Raw genomic sequence first — 21,494 nt, forward strand, 5'->3', positions numbered from 1 at the left:
CAGTATAGACATCTAATCACCAGGAACCAAACTATCAACGACAGTTGCTGGCTAATAAATCCAAAATAGCAACTCTTAACCGAACGTAAATTACTTTTGCACTGGAATGCAGTTTTGCTCAATTTTGCTGATCTTTTGCCAAATTTTGGTGCTATTAGCTGGCATTTTCTTTTATGCTATTTTTCTAAAATTGATCTTATGTTCGTTTTCGATACCCGTTTGTAGTGCTTATAACTAGGTTTTCGCTATATAACTAGGTACTGTTGCATGTTTTTCTTGTTGCAAAATATTTACTAATAGTCTTATCTTTAGACACAACATGTTTAACAGTGCCATAGTAAAATAATAATAAAAACTTGCCGTTGTATTGCACTTTTGCTCGATTTTGCTGATCTTTTGCCAAGTTTTGGTGCTATTGGCTGGCATTTTCTTTTATGCTTTTTTTCTAAAATTGTTCTTATGTTCGTTTTCGATACCCGTTTTTGGTGCTTATAACTAGGTTTTCTTTATATAACTAGGTATTGTTTTGCATGTTCTTCTTATTGCAAAATATTTACTAATAGTCTTATCTTTAGACACAACATGTTTAACAGTGCCATAGTAAAGTAATAATAAAAACTAACCGTTGTATTTAATAGTTTTTCCATTTATCAATTTTTTTTCATTATTGAATAGTTATTCATAAGTTTTTACGTTCTTCGCATAATCCTACCTCTCAACCCAGTTACTGTTGCCATACTGAAAGGGCTCTTCATGTGGAGATATTGATTTTTTTTGCAATTCAATCGAAATAAATTGCCTGAATTATTTTAAAATACACTTTTTAAATAAAAAGGATTTTTTAAAACTTATAAAAAGTGGCTATTCCTGAATAATTGAATATTTTATATAGATTTCAATTCAACTTAATATGAAAACAACTTGAAACGATTAAAAAGCGCTTATAACAAATCCCTGGTGTTTTCATATATGTACGTACATATATTTTTTTTTGTTATAATTGAAAAAAAATCATTTGTTTCGTTTTATTTTGTTGGCTTAGCCTGGTTGTTTAATGGTTCCGAATCGATATACGACATGCTAAGTAACAGCAATTCTACTCGTCCTCAAAAGCTGTTCGATCCAAAGGCGTAGAATTTGGCCACCAAACGTTCGTTCAAATTTATCCCATCACCACTCGACATAACCGCACTTGAATATTTTTATTAAAGCATCCATCCATTTACCCAATAACAAATACAACAAAAACGCTAATAAAAAAATTCCAACAATGCGTAAAAACAGTCTGCACTAGCACAAATTTTTATTATTATCAACAACAACAAATAATCTACCAAAAGCAACAACAACGTGCATATGAAGTAGTAAATGAGATTTTTGTTAAATTTGTTTGTGTGGTTTCTGCGGTCTATGTCATACAATTACCAATGCAACAACACCAACAACACTAGCAACAACAACAAAACTACAATACATCAGGCAACACCAGGCAACAAAAAAAGACACTACCCAAAAGCATAACAGTTGAAATGCACTGTGACCACAATTGACAACAACAAATGAAACCGCAAATCGCACTGTGGGGATGAGCAATGATAATGCACAGCAAAGTCAGTAAAAACTAATAACAATGCAATAAAATGAATTAAAATAGGAATTAAATAAAAATTGTTTAAAAAAACAAATATAAACCAAGAGCAAAAAGTGAAGTGAAGGATAATACATATTAAAAATAAATATGGTATATAATAAATAAAAACAGAAATAAAAAATTTGTACGGAAAGTGAAATTGCAAACTTCTAAAATGATAAAATTGTGAGTTAATTGAAATGTGAATGATGCGCTATATTCGGCATCTTCAGTTACTCAGGCTTAACTTATAAATATACAGTCAGCGACAAAACTCTACATACACCTCCCATTTTTGCTAGCTCGTAAATCCAAGGACATAATAGAAAAAAGTAATGATACAGTTTTGTTTAGAACTGTTTTTTAATAATAATAAACAAAAGAAAATCCATTCATCAATATAAATTAACAAAGTTATTCGAAAAAAACCTAAAAAAATCATTGACAAAAGTCTACATACACTTCATTGATTGTTAGATATAGTCGACAGTAATTTAAATGTTAAACGGGAAAGTACCGTTTTTCATATTTCATGCTTGTGGCATGAGTCATACATTTATATAATGCACTTAGTTGTGCTTTGAGAGTGGTATTTAATTGACACGATGGGTCCAAGAAAAGAATTTCAAGTGATATGCGAAATCTGGTTATTAAGCATAGAAATGAAAAAAAACTTTATGGTAAAAGTATCAAAATTAGTAAATTTGACTCGATCAACAGTTCAGACGATAATAAGAAATTATAAAAATACTGGTTCTCCTAAAAATGAACCTCGCAGTGGCCGCCCAAGGATACTCATACGTAGGGATGTCAGCTTGGTTTTAAAAGAAGTTAACAAAAATCCGAAAGTAAGTGCCTTAAAATTAGTCGAACACATTGCTAATGCAACTGGAAAGCATGTCAATCCACGTATAGTACAAACAACGTTGAACAGCCACGGTTTTCATGATAGAATACCACGCAAAGAACCTTTAATTTCTGAAAAAAACCGAAAGCTGCGGTTAGAGTTTGCCAAACAATATAAAGAAAAGGATTTTGATTTCTGAAAGCAGGTTTTATTTACAGATGAATCGAAATTCAATATATTTGAACGCGATTGGAGAGCTAAAGATTGGAGGAAATCGAAAACAGCACTGAATCCGAAGCATATAATGCCAACTGTAAAGCATGGTGGTGGCAGTGCTATGCTTTGGGGAGCCGTAGCTGCAACTGAAGTAGCTTCCTAGTTGCATTAGCAATGTGTTCGACTAATTTTAAGGCACTTATTTTCGGATTTTTGTTAACTTCTTTTAAAACCAAGCAGACATCCCTACGTATGAGTATCCTTGGGCGGCCACTGCGAGGTTTATTTTTAGGAGAACCAGTATTTTTATAATTTCTTATTATCGTCTGAACTGTTGATCGAGTCAAATTTACTAATTTTGATATTTTTACCATAAAGTTTTTTTTCATTTCTATGCTTAATAACCAGATTTCGCATATCACTTGAAATTCTTTTCTTGGACCCATCGTGTCAATTAAATACCACTCTCAAAGCACAACTAAGTGCATTATATAAATGTATGACTCATGCCACAAGCATGAAATATGAAAAACGGTACTTTCCCGTCTAACATTTAAATTACTGTCGACTATATCTAACAATCAATGAAGTGTATGTAGACTTTTGTCAATGATTTTTTTAGGTTTTTTTCGAATAACTTTGTTAATTTATATTGATGAATGGATTTTCTTTTGTTTATTATTATTAAAAAACAGTTCTAAACAAAACTGTATCATTACTTTTTTCTATTATGTCCTTGGATTTACGAGCTAGCAAAAATGGGGGGTGTATGTAGAGTTTTGTCGCTGACTGTATATGCATATAATGTGGCTAATCAACTTACTAATTACAATTAAGGCACTTAGGGATGTCGGAAGCGTAAGAAAATGCATGTGACAATTTTCATGTGGAAATTTTGTGTTTATTTTGTGTTTAAAAGCAGAAGTGCTTAAGCGTCTAGTAAATTTTCTACGTATTTAGAGAATCTAATACCATGTTTTCTCTGCTCATTTAGTAAGTGTAGGTCGACTAGGTCGATGTCAGTAAGCATATAAAGAGTTTTCGTACTTTTCAACTTGAGCAAATATGCCGAATGCAGCCCTTAAAAATAAACTTCCCATATGGGAAATGACCAAAATTTGAAAAATTTATCATATGTTTTATGCGTATCTATAATGGGAACAAACAACAGTTGAGCTGTGAACAAATGCATTAAAGGAAGTAAGTATTTAATAAAATCTTTGCATACACATAGCAGAAAAAGTCTACGGATATTCAAAAAATTGTTCTTGAATTTCGCATAACTTATTTAATTTTTACTGAAATTAATTTTTGTTTTCTGAATTATTTTAACCAAAGAAACAACAATAACGTTTTAACATAAAAAATTAACAGTCATTCTGTAAAAAAAATTAAACACAGTTATATGCAAAAGCAACAATTTTCAAAGCAGAAAAAGTCTACAGTCACACAACAACCTTAAGACGAAAAACAAAAAACTGATCTACAACCAGATAATCAGACCAGCACTACTTTATGGGTGTGCCGCGTAAAGTAAAGCAGCCCACTCTACTATCCAAAAGCTACAAGTTGCTAAAAGTCAGGCTTTCCGAGGGCTCTTCAAAGTGCCATGGCACGTCCTCATAAATGACATACTAAGAGACCTTAGAATAGATCCGGTCAAAAAATATATAAAGGACAGAGCTCTGAAGCTGAAGCTTAGTACTATGTAATCTCAGAGTAATCACTAACCGCACAGGGCGGTACACAGATATTAGATCAATCATTGAATAATCACGAAGATTATGAGGAATACTCAAATCAATCAGTGAGATGGTTGGGACTCTGCAGAAACACCCCAACTGTCATAAAGTAAAAGTGCCTAGATGCAATAACTCAGAGAAGGCTTAACATAAGTAAGTAGTGCGTAAGTAAGTAGTACTTCATAATCTTTATTGTTTAGTGACTGCTTAACCATTTGAATGCAGTATTTAGGTAGAATGATTCATATCACAACAGTCGAAAAAATCAGTGACCATATTCATGACTATTAAGAAACCTTGAGATAGTTTTCACGTTTTGGTTTACTTTTTGTTCTTCATTTGAACTGTTGATTTATTTTCATATACTCTTCGTACACCTATATTTTATCACTAAAGACTTAATGAAGTTTGTCCTTACCAACCGATTTCCGATATAGTTTTAGCAAAAAATTCAATTGTTTTGGATTAAATCTTATCTTGAAGATAATGAGGTTATTAGAACTAATCATTTTTTAAGATAAACTTTTCTTTGGCACATTTTGCGGTTCCTTTTAAGCAAGGTGCAGACTATCATTTTTTAGTGTCATACAAGAGAGAAAAACGTTGAATGACCCACAAAAACGATAGTCTGCACCTTTGAATGGCACGCAACCAACATAACATATTTGCGTGCCAAAATTTTGGTGTGCAAATCATTCAGCATCTCGCCAACATGTTGTGAATGATAGTATGTCACCTACAAACTTGCATTCGTCATTCAAGAGCATATTTTTGCATGGTTGTACTAACACATTTACAGCGTGCGAAACACATTTACAGCGTGCGTAAACAACCTTATTCTTCAAAAATTTTACTTGAATGGCAACTTTTTCAAGAACTCGTATTGAAAATTTAGCATTTTAACTGAATATTTTGCGAAGTAATATAATTTTTATTTTTATATTTAGTGTAATAAATTTAATATTTCAAATGCAATAACATCAATAAAAAGTGTTGATAATGCTGTAAAACAATTAACACTCAACAACTAACCGCATTTATGAATTTAAAATCAAAGTTTAAATTAATAAAAATTATTTTTTCATCTTTTAATGTAAATATTTATACAATTTCAAATTGCTTTCTGAACAAATAAAAAATAATTTTTTTCCTCTTTATCTTTTTTTTTAGGTAAAACTTACTTTTTCTACATTGCACTCGATTAAAAAGTTTTTGAATGTTTCTGCACTCAAAATTTTTATTTACACAAATGTTGATATATACAAACTCGAGTGGAAGGAGATATGCCAGGTATAGATATATACATGTGTATAATAATTTATTACAATATATAACATTTTAAATCAGTCATTATAACAAATATATTTTATATGTGTATAATTCACAAGAAAAATATATGGATGTAAAGCGAAAGCTCCATTGCACGGATACTCTTATAAACTGATATCTCTATTAACCATGCCATGTGGTTAGTCCCACTTCTTATGATTCATGCAAAGTAGTAACCATCAGAATCGATTTACTTAAGGGAGCTTTCAATGCAAATATTTCTAATATGTGGAAGTCTTTATTTGTGACGAAAAATTACTTACAGTTTTCGAAAAATATTGTATAAATTGTGCTAGGTTTGGGTTTACTATAAAGCTATTTAGAACACCTCCAAGTATCTATCACCAAGTGATCGAAAAAATTAAAGGTTGTGTTCCATTAATTGTAAATCAAATCATTAATTCAAATCATGAAATTCTTTACGTTAATAGCTCTAGGAATAAAATGTAACTATCTATCACGGCTAATATAGATAAATAAAATTTTTACTACATTAGTGGTAATATGGAAGGCAAGCACATTTAATTTAATTGCAGATTTAAATTTTAAATCCACAAAATATAAGCTAATATTTTAAAAATATATACATTATGTTTTCTCATTAGTCCTCACGTAGATACTGACGAATTGGATAGTGATCATTGTATTTGCAGGATACAGTTGAATACAGTTTATCATAGCTCTTGTTAGTGACTTGTTCTGGAGAACCGCAACAAATCAACAATGGCAAGACATTAATAAAAACCAATAGTATAAAAAAAGTTGTAGTGAAAAGCACCTCGAAATACTACAGCTAATGGCTCACCATTCAAATCACCTCACACAAAATGAAAGTCCTCACTAGGTAAATGGGAAATAGGTATATTGAAACTGTTATAATAAGCTGAATATATTCCGTGGCTGTGCGGAAAAAATTCAACATTATCTAAATACATAAAAGCAACTATTTTTGAACCTATAATAATCTTTAAAAACATGAACGCATATATTTTAAATTTGCCTAGATGCTTATAAGCTATATGTTATATGTCTCTAGCTATTGATTTGACAACATCTAAAATTGTGTCCAAATGTAGTACAGCTTTAAACAAGATATTGGTGCATTTAACGTCTGTTGCCTAAACCAAAGGTAATAGATAATAAATATTTGTTTGCTAACATCGAACCAAGTCGAACCAAGTCACCAATTTTTAGTTTCAATTATAGAGATTATTTAACCGGTACACTCTTAAATGGTGGTCCAAAGATGACTTCGTGTACTTATATGTCGCGTTACTTATTTTAATTTATTTGCCTCTCATTGTCCAACACACTATCCTATCTAAAGGGTAGGTATATCAACTGGATAGTGGATTGTTTCAACAGTTACTATCGAAAGTGTGTATCTGGTGAAAATACCAATTATTTACCATTTAACTGTTAGATATTCACCAGAATGTGTCCAGGTAATTTCTTCGTTGTATGACAAATTAGTTATTTTTAATCAAGACATTAAAACCAAACATTAACAAAAAGTTGTCTATACAGTTTAGGATAATCCTAATGTAGGCAGTAAAATTATTGCCAGACATTGATCACAGTGTGGCAATACTCTTTTATGTGTTTCTATTTTAAATATCTGTTCAGTATTTGAAATATAAATATTAAATACATCACCAAACATAAACAGAATGTACCTATACACTTTAGGGTGTTTCTTCTATTAATAAAAATAGATATTTGTAGAATGTCTACAGTCAAACCATTGTCAAGTATTAATGAAACGTTGGCAATACCATCATAGTTCATAGTTCTACTCGAAATATCTATTCGATATTGCAAATTTAGGCATTAAAACCATTACTAAATCTTAACAAGATGGTGTCTATACACTCCAGTTTGTTCTTCTTTAAATATCTATTCAATATTCTTAATATAGCCATCAAAGTTATATTTAAGATATTTTTAGTTAGTCTTATGTCAGACAGTTAGTCTTATGTCTTATGTTGAGGTTTCTCCGAGTTATTGCGACTGGGCATTTTTACTCTTTGTTAGCTGGAGGTTTCCTACAGAGTCCACCCCTTCTCTTTGACTAACTTATATATTTCTCACAAGCTACGCTGTTTATTCGTTGCATACCGCCCCGTACGGCTAGTGACTGCTCTGAGATTAGATAGTGTATGGCAGCCTATCAGTTTTTGCGTATAGCTTCAGGGCTATGTTATTTATATATTTTTTTACCGGGTCTATTTCGAGGTCTCTTAGCATGTCATTCGTCTGGATGTACCATGACACTTTGAAGAGTCTTCGAAGAGCCTGACTTGCAGCTTCTGGATAGTAGAGTTGGCAGCTTTTCTGTACGCGACACACCAGTAGAGAAGTGCCGGTCTAAATATCTGGTTGCAAATCAACTTTCTGTTCTTAGTACTAATGTTATTGTGTTTACAAAGTGGTCGTTAGCACTGCTACTTCTTTTGACTTGTATGTGCTTGTGTCAAGTGAACCGCTTTTCAAACGTGATTCCCAGGTATTTGACGCTGTTTTCCCAATTTGTTGCAGTGTCACCAACTGTCACTCTCGGTCGACGCTGCCTGTGTTTACAGTGGGTATATCTTAAAAGTTTTTTCTGTTATCACGATGGGTCGGTCTCTTAAAGTCTAAGTGAGCCTCAATGTTCGATCCTGTCCAGCTAGGGCAGTGAAGTCTGCTGCTATCTACTATTGGGTTCAAATAGTAGCTGTAATAGATTAAGTATACACTTATCGAGAATATCCACCACAAACACAGGAGCTCATAAATACGGTTTCAAATCAAATGGAAGAAGCAAGTTCAGAATTACTTGGACGCATACCAGCTACGAGATCTCCAAGTCCTGTATCAATGAGAGACTTACATTCTCCAAGTCCAACACCAGATTCGGGATTGGCTGACTTACTTAACGTATCGGATAGCGGATCCTCAGCAAATACACAAGGATTTGATGTAGACCTGATCGGCAGTATGAACAGCGATGCAAATGGTTATAATAGTGTCAACAGTTCAATTTTTTAATTGAATATCGGCGGACTAGTTTTTGAAGCTAGTATTTCATAAATTTTTGCGCACAGATGATTTATGAATTCAAGCAAATAAAGTCGGCAATGGATAAAGTTATTCGATTATTATCCACCAAATTTATGTATATTATGAAATACATACTTCATTCGATATAATAAACTCACGTAAACTGCATTCACTATTCAACTCTTTTTCTTCCCGTGTTCGTTTCATATCCTTTTGGTCCTGTTATATTTTTTCATCTTAACTTGACTTTTTTTTGTTTTTTGTTTTTTGTTTTTTCTTTTTAACTTATTAAAAATGTGTAAAGACTTTATTTAATTATTCACAAAAATAAATAAAAATAAAATTGTCGAGCTTTGCTGTGCAGCAATAACTCTTGATATCCATTAAGAGCAATTATAAATCACTCAACTGACATAATGTATGTTATATAGACTCGGTTGGCATATATAAATCCATACTAAAAACGGAAAACGGTACAGAATGCGCGTTAATGCCACATGTTTAAAAGTCAATATCCCATTTACTGTTATCACACAGCAAAAGTGTCTGCATTTTTTGTTTAAAGTTGTTGTTGTATTCTTTGTTGTCGTCGTTGTTTTATATCCTCTGTGTCCTGTTAAACATGTGTCGCAGCATATCCTTTTCGTAAGTCAGAAAATGTATGTTAAAGAGCTGACATGACATGTCAAGAGCAAACGTTGGCCAACTAGCAACACTGGCCGCAGCAGGAACAACGGAAAGTTGAAAAAGTTGAAAAATCCTGTGCACAGGACGCTGTCCTGTTGCCGACACGATTTCATAAAAATAAAATAAGGATAACAAAATTATAAAAGTCGCAAAAACATGAAAAAATTACATTTGTTTAACCTTTTCTGTTGCTTTATAAACCTAAAAATAAAATTGGTGTTTAAAGTGAAGGAAATTCGGTTTTCCGGATATTAAAGGTGTGAGGTCATTTCTTGGCAGACAGTTTTTGAAGTGGGTTGGTCTTTGGTCTGACTTTTTAATTCCGTACACTTGTTTTTCACAAGTTTTTGGAAAATGCTTATTGTTAACAAGTAATGGAGACTGAGGTGCCTAATTTTCATAATTTGATAAGGATATTTGTGAAAATCGTTGCGAAGCGAATCATTTAAATTCATTTATTTTAATTTGAAGTATTTTAAAGGACCTAAAGGATTTTTATAAAATATTTTCGTTTATCAATTTGTAAAATTATTAAATTTACTAACTCTTTTACAAAGAGTTCATTCATTTTCTTTTCGTAAGAACAGGATATGTAGAATTAATTAAATAGATAACAAATAAATAATAAACACTACTGAATTACCACAAGCTGTAGAAACAAAATACTTGGGCATACATCTGGATAGTAAGCTAAACTGGAAATCACACATATTCAAAAAGAGTAAGGCCCTGGGTCTTAAATTACGAAACTTATTCTGGTTCCTCAGCCGAAACTCCAAACTGTCACTCGACAATAAGCTGCTTATATACAAATCTGTACTAAAACCTATATGGAGTTATGGGGCCCAATTATGGGGTACTGCAGCAGACTCAAACCTGGCATTTATCCAGCGTTTCCAATCTAAAACATTGCGAATGATCACAAATGCACCTTGGTATATAACGAATGAACAGCTGCACAAGCAATTACATGTTCCGACAGTCAAGGAAGAAATAGCCAGTGTTTTAAAGAATTACGCTCATCGCATATATATGCACCCAAACCCGCTGGTTACACACCTGATGTCCCCTTCCAACACTTTTACAAGGCTGAGAAGCACGGTTGCCACTTATGGTACTTTAGTACCAAAATTGATACTTTTATTTCCGTTTGGTACTCTGGTACTCATGTTCAAAAAATGGTACATTTTCGGCGACCCAACTTTATTGTGGATATTGTATTGTTTTATACTTTTTGTACATTTTATATAAATTGTATTTTCTTATAAAAAGACAATAGAAAAATTTTGGACCTTTTTTTACAGAAATGGTACCTTTTTAAACCAATTTTGGTACAGAAAAAAATTTTCAAGTGGCAACCGTGCTGAGAAGGAAAACATCGAGAGATATTTTAGATATGTATTTATAGATCACACATTGTTATTTTAAATATATATGGATATGTCACTGGGCATAGTCCATACGTGTCATTCTTTTTTTTAGATCGTAATAATTATTATTACGATTAATAATTATATATATTACTTATTGTCATTCATACCTGACAGATTGTAATAAAATAAATGGATTCAAAAAAAAAAAAAAAAAAAAAAAATAGACAAGACTTATATCTGACAAATATATTGTTGTATGAAAAAATTTTGATCGGTTCGAATATTACTATAGATATTTAATTAAAATAAGATGCAAAATGGAAAATATCTGACATACAAACCTTTTGGCGAATCGGTAAAAAATGATCGCATTAATATTTTAGTTAATCCTTTAATGACAAAAAATCTATTTTAAATGAAAAAAATTAATTGAAATAAATAACTGAATATACAGTTGTCCCATACATCAATAGATATATTTTTAGTATATTTTTTTGGAATCCGTACTTAATTTTTGAGATACATGTGTCAAATCCTGTTAAATTTGAAATGTTAACTCGCATATCAACACACTCATCCAAAATCGGACTTAAGTTACGTTATTTGATTTCGGAGTGTTTTGGTGTAGGTATTTCAGAGTGGTTGACAACGTGGTCCGACACTTAAAATGTAACAATTGTAGTTGCTCAAGTAAACAGACGTCGCACTACAACTTGGTAGTCCCCTAGTAAGGATCATACATTTACAAATCGGACACCTTTTTAGCCATCTCCGATTTGGCTGATTCGATTCGATTTTTTTTTACGAGCTCCTTTCATAAAATAAAAAGATCCGCATCTCAGGAGAAAATTTTGAGATTTATATATAATATATATTAATATATTCTTCATAACGCATAGCTCATTTAATCAGAAAGAGGTGGTGATCTAGCGTTAGCGTCCACTGAAAACAGTTGTCACCTTACTTTGTTAGTCCTGATCCAGTAATGGAAAGCTTTCCAACAATTAAGCACTGATGGCTGTTTGGTAGTAATGAACCTATTTCCTTCCATTACGACAAAAACGATCGAAAATGTACTTAAAGGAACACTGCGTGAGTATAAGCTTATATATACTAAAATATGATCAAATACTCGCATACTTTGTTTAACGGGTGCCTTGTGCAACGGCAAGCTCGTATAACGGCCCAACCGTATTTCTGACCATGTTTCGCTTCACAGCCGAAAAATTCCTCATTTAACGGCCGGGAAAATTGATATAATTTATTCAAAATATAATTTTATATATAATATACATACATTGCTTCTACAAGCTATAAAAAATGAAAACAAAGCAAAGTTGAAGGTTATCTTGAGATCGAACAAAAAAATCTTTACGACTTTTATTTTTTTTAAGAATAATTTCAAGTATATTTCCGTCCAGAAGTTAAAATATATCTACAGAAGAAAAATTTATTTAATAAAGATCTATTTCCTCTCAGATCTACGTGTCCTCACATCCAATAAATGTTTGCGATTTTTCTAAAGAAATCAAAATGAAGTTTCATCCGAAAAAACCACAGCTTTACCCCAAGCGATGATTCAAGGTGTCATATCTATTTTTAAAGCGCATTGTCTATTAAGAAAATTTACGATTGCTTATACAAGCAACAGATAATCAAAGCTACAAAAAATCTTTCTGAAAAAGCCATAGATGAATCTTAGATGAATATGCTATAGATGAATAATGAAAGGAAACACGAATTTTATCTTTTAACAAATTTTGGAAGCATGTGCCTGAATTTGATATCAATATAAATGATGATTTTGGTAAAACAGCGGTAGAAGCTAGTTTTACTGACTACACTATATATGACGTCACGCTTACGAATGAAAAACTGTTACTGCTATATGATTCAGAAAACATACCATATATGAGGAAGAAGTATCCATATCAAGTAATAGTTTTAAAATAACATCGCTAATGCTGAAGAACTGTTTCGATAATACTGATGAAGTACTCAGTAACTTTCAAATTACAGATCCTTCACGTTCCTAAGAAAGTTACTGATGCTATCTAACCATATAAAAAAGTCCTGAAAGAGCAATAATAAAATCGTCACACAGCTAACATTGCATTCGTCTTTTGAACAACCATGAAGATCTTTAAAAAATGTATATCAATAAAGAAATATATTATATATCAGATATGCGCAAAATGATTTATATTAACTTGACTACATATTAAATTTGTTAAAATATCTCTAATGCAGTAAAAGAGACATCAGGTAACCATTAAAGTTTATATGAGTGGTATTAACTAAAGTAAAGAACACTTTTAATAAATAAAACCAAAGAATGTTTAGTTTGAAAATCGACCTTGTATAAGAGATGGTAATAGTATTGAGTGTACTTTTGATTCAACACCAATTTTTACTGTTGTTTATAAGTTAAACTGAAATTAATATCGACACCCATTTAAATATTTTTTTTTATTTTTATGTTTTTGTACAAAAATGTCCTTATAAATATATTTCATCTTAAAACTAAATATCTTACAACTAATTGCATTAAAGATATGCAATATACATCATCAAAATGGATCTGAATCTGGTTTTAACTTTCAATCTTACAACTAAATATCTTACAACTAAATATCTTAGAACTAATTGCATTAAAGATATGCAATACACTTCATCAAAATAGATCTGGATCTGGTTTCAACAGTCAATGCGAATTTAAAATATTTTAAATAGTCAATTTGTCTTTCAATATTCTGAAATAATAATTATGCGAGTCTCTTGCGAGTTAATATAAATCCCGTTTCAGTAGCTTATCAAATAATGCCTGTCCATTAATGCATCCATGTAGGTAATTTTGGATGCTGCAATGCTGCATATCTAAAAAATAGAGAACAGAGGGAGAATATTGTTAAAATGATAAATGATGATGTGAATAAATGTTCAAATAAGACATACCATAACATGATCAATCGATTAATCAATTAATGAAGTCAGTGAAAGCAATTGTTTTCGTCATTCATACGCGGCATCTTATGTTTCCATACATAACTCATAAACATAGCCAAATATACACATTTTCCCATGTTATATCCCCAATGAAACAGGTACTGATTTAAGATTTCAGATTCAAGTAATTAGAATATAGCCAGGTTTTTAAAGGAGAAATAACATTTTTATTAAGATTCCATGCAGTCCATGAAGAATCTGACGAGTTATGTTGGTGGTTAAGTTCCTAATCAATACCAGTCTTGAATACCAGTCTTGATATGGATATGGAAGCAAAACACGACATCATGTTGACACACAAAATATCTAATTAAAAATATTTTAAAATTTTAGAAGCATATTATAGAATCTAGAAAGAGTGTTACTCACACATTCTGGATATTTTCTTTATTCCATTTTTGAATGAAATAAAGCCTAGAGACCTTTATATAACATTTGATAGTGTCTCAGGTTCTCGATCCTAGAGCAAAAGATCTCTGGGGTATTACCGATTATCACAAAGCGGTAATAGGCAGTTTGAGGTTCTAAATCAAGAGACATTTTAATCATCATAATATATAGGTAAGGGACAGTCAGGGCCTTTGACCCTAAAGGTCTTCAAATCATCACAAATCGGTAATAGGCAGTTCATAATCGGGAATAGAAAATCTAAGGTTTCTAACCCTAGAGGTTCTTTTATCATCATAATCGGTAATGGACATTCTGGGATTCCTGATCCTAAATGCCTCTAAATAATCGTTTTTGGTTCGCCTGATGCTGTTAACCCTATAGGTTTTGAGATTAATTGGTTATGAACAGCCTGAGGCTCATTATTTATGAGGGCTTAAATCAATACAGTTAAGATAAACTGTAGAGTCCCGTCACTTTAAAGGTGACATCATCACAATTGGTATCATCGGAAGCCCTAACTGCAGAGGCTTTTAAGTCATCAAAAACGGTTTTAACAGTAAGAGTCTCGCCATTGTGGAGGCGCTCCCATCATCACAAATAGGTTAGACAGTATGAGGCCCGTAGCCTTCAGTTCTGAATATGTAGCAGGTTCGAATAATTCTGTTTGTTCAGAAAACTGTAGGCGGGCGCAGCTTTATTACTATTCATTCAAGCATGAAAAAGCACAGATCCATGAGGTTTTCATTGAGTTTTATTAAATGTAGCTCGTTAGACTTGAATTTTCAAATATTTTATTTCATTTATGTTATGTAAATTAAATGAATTTTCTTTGAAGTTTGTTTTGTAATATTTGCCAACTGTCAAAAAATAATATTTTAAAAGTGAATTGAGAGCAGTTTCTGAACTTACCAATATTTACCTTTACCAATATCTTGTTCAATTTATTTGTGTTTTGTCGAATTCTTAAAATACTAAAAACAGAATTATTTTTAATAATTTCGACTGGCAATTTTCGAACTTACCATTTCACTATTTACCAATTTTTTTTACCATACTTATTCCAGGTTATGATTTGCATTTTGCATGATTTTTAATTTCATTTCATTACATTATTTGGTGTATATATAAAAAGTCGCCCAACCTTATTATATTATACTCCAAATTTTTTTAACTATTGCACATTATGCAGTGCCAATAATTAACAATTTTGTACTGTTAACTTTTAATTTGGAATTTTGAAAAATTTCCGAAAAAAGGCCGAAATATTTTCTGTGATGAAGAAACTTGCTCTTCAACAAATCATTCTGTTATGAAGTATCAAAATTTTTTATTTGGTATATCAATTTTTTTTGAAATTATTTCAAAATTCACCGCAAACTCGATTTATAATATATGTGAAGAAAACTGGAATAATGACAGTATCTCTTCATCACAATCACATATGCTTTTGTGGATTTTATGGATATTGTGTGAATAACAACCTTAACATAATTACTGCCGATTTATTAGGTTAATTGCGATAGGTTAGACATACTAAACAGTATTTTAGCAAAACATGTCGATTTTTGTACAAAATTATTCATCAAATTTTTTAATTTCTATATCCAGTCCTTGAAATAACTAAACAGTACGTTCAAGTTATTGCAATCATAAGTGAACACATGATCATATAAAATCGTATCATCTAAAAGTATCCCATTCCCATAGAGCCATGTGATGCAGACAGTCGTATGAAAAATGATTACTGCAGTATCAGTATCAAGCACGGCTTTTAAATAATACATTAAAACGTATATTTAATGTCAATAGAGATGGAACTATTTTGAAGGATAAAGAGAATAAATATCTCAATATATTATATATATAATATATTTTCCAATAATTTTCACGATTTAAAATGTAAACTTGGTATGCTTGTACTTTTAATAGTTTCTGGTATTATAAGCAATACACACGTTTACTCGTTTTGGATCCTGTTTTCGTGTATTTATGCTTAATGATCGTCTTCGATCATCTTCGATTTTTTGCCTCGCTTTTGGCTTGCACTTTACTAGTTTTAAGCGGATTTTATGAAATTGGTCTTTTCTTCCTTTGTGCTTCTATTCTGACAGTTTTTAATGCTGTAAACTAGCACTTTATTTAGTTTACAGTGAGTTCGCTCGCAACAGTTAAAGCGACTTAGGTGACGAGAAACAAGCAACTTAAAGTATGCGTCTAATCGCGCGATGCGTAATTTTTTTTGTCATAGATGGAATACTTCCTGCGGTATTAATCGCACAAGTTATATACAATTCTCTCCATCTCTTTTAAAACGACAACTTATTTGTAAAAGAATTAACTGCATATTGTTTTTTAGGTGTAAGATGAATTTCTATATACACATTAAATTAGTCTCTAGATTGAAACATTTGAATCCAGAGCCAAAGCTGGTGTTGGAAAAAGAAAATAAACATATGACATTGTAAAAATCGAAATCGGGACTTTTCTTTAATAAAATCATATAATTGACACGATAGATGAGTTAAAGAGTTGTGCAATATTATTCTGTAATTAAAATCGTCAAATATAACTGCAGTGAGAGACCTAAACTCCCGAAGTGCAATCAAGTAATAGGCGACAGCACATTTACATCCTGTGAGTATATATTACAAATACCCGTCATGCGAAGTATAAATAACAAATCAAAGTATAGAGTATATATAGTTTAAACTGCACCGAGACTGGCGATTTTTGTTGATTACTGAGAAATGCCACCACTGCATAATTGACTTTCAAATGCTAAACGAAACCTCTTTCGTTCAGATGCCACCAACTGTAAATATCATTTTCACAACTCTACGGTATTAGATTTCATCTAGATGCTTAAAAATAGAGAGAGAAGCTTGATAGCGATTGTGATCAACTGGAATACGTTGCTAAAGTGGTTGATTTCATGTGGAAACCAAATATCGCAATAAGCCACCAACCCTGATTTAATTGAGAATTCGACGAAGCCCACATTAAATGTATGGAACTCTTAAGCCTAGTTAGAGGAACACTCTCTGGTGCACTCAAAATTAACTATAATGTCGCAAAGAAATTAAACAAAGTGATGACTGAGTGGAGATACCACGAATATTATGAACATGTACACTTGGTTGTAAATCAAGTAAGGAGCAGTGAAGCCTTCTGATCACTGACATAAATTCAATTTGCGGGAAAATCATACAAATAATTGAAGCTGGAAATCAATATTCTATTACATTTCGTATTTTATATTATACAAGTAATGTTCTGCATTTGTATTTCACATTGTAGTTTTTGTACTTAATATATTATAGTTTATATTCTTTATGTTTTATGTTATATTTTAAATGTTTATATACTCGTTTAAAATCGTTATATGTCCCTATAACTATGCTACATGAATTGCGTAAGCAATTTTGATTGTTTCATATGCCTAAAAACATGCAATGATATTATACTAATTCTTAATTGCTTCGTACATATAATACTTTTATATAGTATACAATATATATTATTAAAGAAACATTGAACGATTGAATGAAAGGATACCTGGTCCAACACCTACTACTCCATACATATCTATTCATATGATTAACCTCACGTACGTATTTTTAATAAGTCATATTTACTTTCGGACGTTTCCTAGTATATTTTCCTTTATAATGATATCACATGCGCAAATGTTTGGACAAAACCCGATAAACTAGGTTGCTTTACTCCAATTTGACAAATTTCAATAAAGATTTTGGTATAATAAAAATTTTATTCTAAAAATCAATGTGGTCTGTCATATGCTTTTACCTCACTATACGGCTTTTACTCATTCCAAAGAAATTGTCCGCAAAACGAAACAAATATTTCCATACAAATGTATAGAAAATAAAACAATATATAGCGACTATAGGTATATATAACGATTTCAAGGTAGAGAAACAAAATTATGTTTATATACTATATCTGATATATCTGATATATAATATATTTCTTTATTGATATACATTTTTTAAAGATCTTCATGGTAATAAAAAAAGTTGTCGTTTTAAAAGAGATGGAGAGAATTGTATATAACTTGTGCGATTAATATAGCAGGAAGTATTCCATCTATGACAAAAAATATTACGCATCGCGCGATTAGACGCATATTTTAAGTTGCTTGTTTCTCGTCACCTAAGTCGCTTTAACTGTTGCGAGCGAACTCAGTGTAAACTAAACAAAGTGCTAGTTTACAGCATTAAAAACTGTCAGAATAGAAGCACAAAGGAAGAAAAGACCAATTTCATAAAATCCGCTTAAAATAAAGTAAAGTGCAAGCCAAAAGCGAGCCAAAAAATCGAAGATGATCGAAGACGATCATCAAGCACAAATACACGATAACAGGATCCAAAACGAGTAAACGTGTGTATTGCTTATAATACCAGAAACTATTAAAAGTACAAGCATACCAAGTTTACATTTTAAATCGTGAAAATGATTGGAAAATATATTATATATATAATATATTGAAATATTTATTCTCTTTATCCTTCAAAATAGTTCCATCTCTATTGACATTAAATATACGTTTTAATGTATTATTTAAAAGCCGTGCTTGATACTGATACTGCAGTAATCATTTTTCCTACGAATGTCTGCATCACATGGCTCTATGGAAATGGGATACTTTTAGATGATACGATTTTATATGATCATGTGTTCACTTATGATTGCAATAACTTGAACGTACTGTTTAGTTATTTCAAGGACTGGATATAGAAATTAAAAAATTTGATGAATAATTTTGTACAAAAATCGACATGTTTTGCTAAAATACTGTTTAGTATGTCTAACCTATCGCAATTAACCTAATAAATCGGCAGTAATTATGTTAAGGTTGTTATTCACACAATATCCATAAAATCCACAAAAGCATATGTGATTGTGATGAAGAGATACTGTCATTATTCCAGTTTTCTTCACATATATTATAAATCGAGTTTGCGGTGAATTTTGAAATATTTTCAAAAAAAATTGATATACCAAATAAAAAATTTTGATACTTCATAACAGAATGATTTGTTGAAGAGCAAGTTTCTTCATCACAGAAAATATTTCGGCCTTTTTTCGGAAATTTTTCAAAATTCCAAATTAAAAGTTAACAGTACAAAATTGTTAATTATTGGCACTGCATAATGTGCAATAGTTAAAAAAATTTGGAGTATAATATAATAAGGTTGGGCGACTTTTTATATATACACCAAATAATGTAATGAAATGAAATTAAAAATCATGCAAAATGCAAATCATAACCTGGAATAAGTATGGTAAAAAAAATTGGTAAATAGTGAAATGGTAAGTTCGAAAATTGCCAGTCGAAATTATTAAAAATAATTCTGTTTTTAGTATTTTAAGAATTCGACAAAACACAAATAAATTGAACAAGATATTGGTAAAGGTAAATATTGGTAAGTTCAGAAACTGCTCTCAATTCACTTTTAAAATATTATTTTTTGACAGTTGGCAAATATTACAAAACAAACTTCAAAGAAAATTCATTTAATTTACATAACATAAATGAAATAAAATATTTGAAAATTCAAGTCTAACGAGCTACATTTAATAAAACTCAATGAAAACCTCATGGATCTGTGCTTTTTCATGCTTGAATGAATAGTAATAAAGCTGCGCCCGCCTACAGTTTTCTGAACAAACAGAATTATTCGAACCTGCTACATATTCAGAACTGAAGGCTACGGGCCTCATACTGTCTAACCTATTTGTGATGATGGGAGCGCCTCCACAATGGCGAGACTCTTACTGTTAAAACCGTTTTTGATGACTTAAAAGCCTCTGCAGTTAGGGCTTCCGATGATACCAATTGTGATGATGTCACCTTTAAAGTGACGGGACTCTACAGTTTATCTTAACTGTATTGATTTAAGCCCTCATAAATAATGAGCCTCAGGCTGTTCATAACCAATTAATCTCAAAACCTATAGGGTTAACAGCATCAGGCGAACCAAAAACGATTATTTAGAGGCATTTAGGATCAGGAATCCCAGAATGTCCATTACCGATTATGATGATAAAAGAACCTCTAGGGTTAGAAACCTTAGATTTTCTATTCCCGATTATGAACTGCCTATTACCGATTTGTGATGATTTGAAGACCTTTAGGGTCAAAGGCTCTGACTGTCCCTTACCTATATATTATGATGATTAAAATGTCTCTTGATTTAGAACCTCAAACTGCCTATTACCGATTTGTGATAATCGGTAATACCCCAGAGATCTTTTGATCTAGGATCGAGAACCTGAGACACTATCAAATGTTATATAAAGGTCTCTAGGCTTCATTTCATTCAAAAATGGAATAAAGAAAACATCCAGAATGTGTGAGTAACACTCTTTCTAGATTCTATAATATGCTTCTAAAATTTTAAAATATTTTTAATTAGATATTTTGTGTGTCAACATGATGTCGTGTTTTGCTTCCATATCCATATCAAGACTGGTATTCAAGACTGGTATTGATTAGGAACTTAACCACCAACATAACTCGTCAGATTCTTCATGGACTGCATGGAATCTTAATAAAAATGTTATTTCTCCTTTAAAAACCTGGCTATATTCTAATTACTTGAATCTGAAATCTTAAATCAGTACCTGTTTCATTGGGGATATAACATGGGAAAATGTGTATATTTGGCTATGTTTATGAGTTATGTATGGAAACGTAAGATGCCGCGTATGAATGACGAAAACGATTGCTTTCACTGACTTCATTAATTGATTAATCGATTGATCATGTTATGGTATGTCTTATTTGAACATTTATTCACATCATCAATTTTAACAATATTCTCCCTCTGTTCTCTATTTTTAGATATGCAGCATTGCAGCATTGCAGCATCGAAAATTACCTACATGGATGCATTAATGGACAGGCATCATTTGATAAGCTACTGAAACGGGATTTATATTAACTCGCAAGAGACTCGCATAATTATTATTTCAGAATATTGAAAGACAAATTGACTATTTAAAATATTTTAAATTCGCATTGACTGTTGAAACCAGATCCAGATCTATTTTGATGAAGTGTATTGCATATCTTTAATGCAATTAGTTCTAAGATATTTAGTTGTAAGATATTTAGTTGTAAGATTGAAAGTTAAAACCAGATTCAGATCCATTTTGATGATGTATATTGCATATCTTTAATGCAATTAGTTGTAAGATATTTAGTT

General features: G+C 31.3%; 4 long non-coding RNA genes across 4 annotated transcripts; 2 read left to right on the forward strand and 2 right to left on the reverse strand.

The window, feature by feature from the left end:
- Positions 1 to 13,351: 13,351 nt before the first annotated feature.
- On the reverse strand, positions 13,352 to 15,083 carry LOC119687289. Its single transcript, XR_005253137.1, has 3 exons — positions 14,242 to 15,083; positions 13,822 to 14,178; positions 13,352 to 13,743 (listed from the first exon to the last, which is right to left on the reverse strand). It is a non-coding gene; the product is annotated as an uncharacterized LOC119687289 (long non-coding RNA).
- LOC119687290 lies at positions 15,080 to 15,422 on the reverse strand. The gene is made up of 3 exons (XR_005253138.1): positions 15,285 to 15,422; positions 15,172 to 15,233; positions 15,080 to 15,119 (listed from the first exon to the last, which is right to left on the reverse strand). It is a non-coding gene; the product is annotated as an uncharacterized LOC119687290 (long non-coding RNA).
- Positions 15,423 to 19,457: 4,035 nt separating this feature from the next.
- On the forward strand, positions 19,458 to 19,801 carry LOC119687292. Its single transcript, XR_005253140.1, has 3 exons — positions 19,458 to 19,596; positions 19,648 to 19,709; positions 19,762 to 19,801. It is a non-coding gene; the product is annotated as an uncharacterized LOC119687292 (long non-coding RNA).
- LOC119687291 lies at positions 19,796 to 21,271 on the forward strand. The gene is made up of 3 exons (XR_005253139.1): positions 19,796 to 20,639; positions 20,703 to 21,059; positions 21,131 to 21,271. It is a non-coding gene; the product is annotated as an uncharacterized LOC119687291 (long non-coding RNA).
- Positions 21,272 to 21,494: the final 223 nt, after the last annotated feature.

This window comes from Teleopsis dalmanni, chromosome X (assembly GCF_002237135.1).
Source record: "Teleopsis dalmanni isolate 2A chromosome X, ASM223713v2, whole genome shotgun sequence".
Taxonomy (NCBI): Eukaryota; Metazoa; Arthropoda; class Insecta; order Diptera; family Diopsidae; genus Teleopsis; species Teleopsis dalmanni.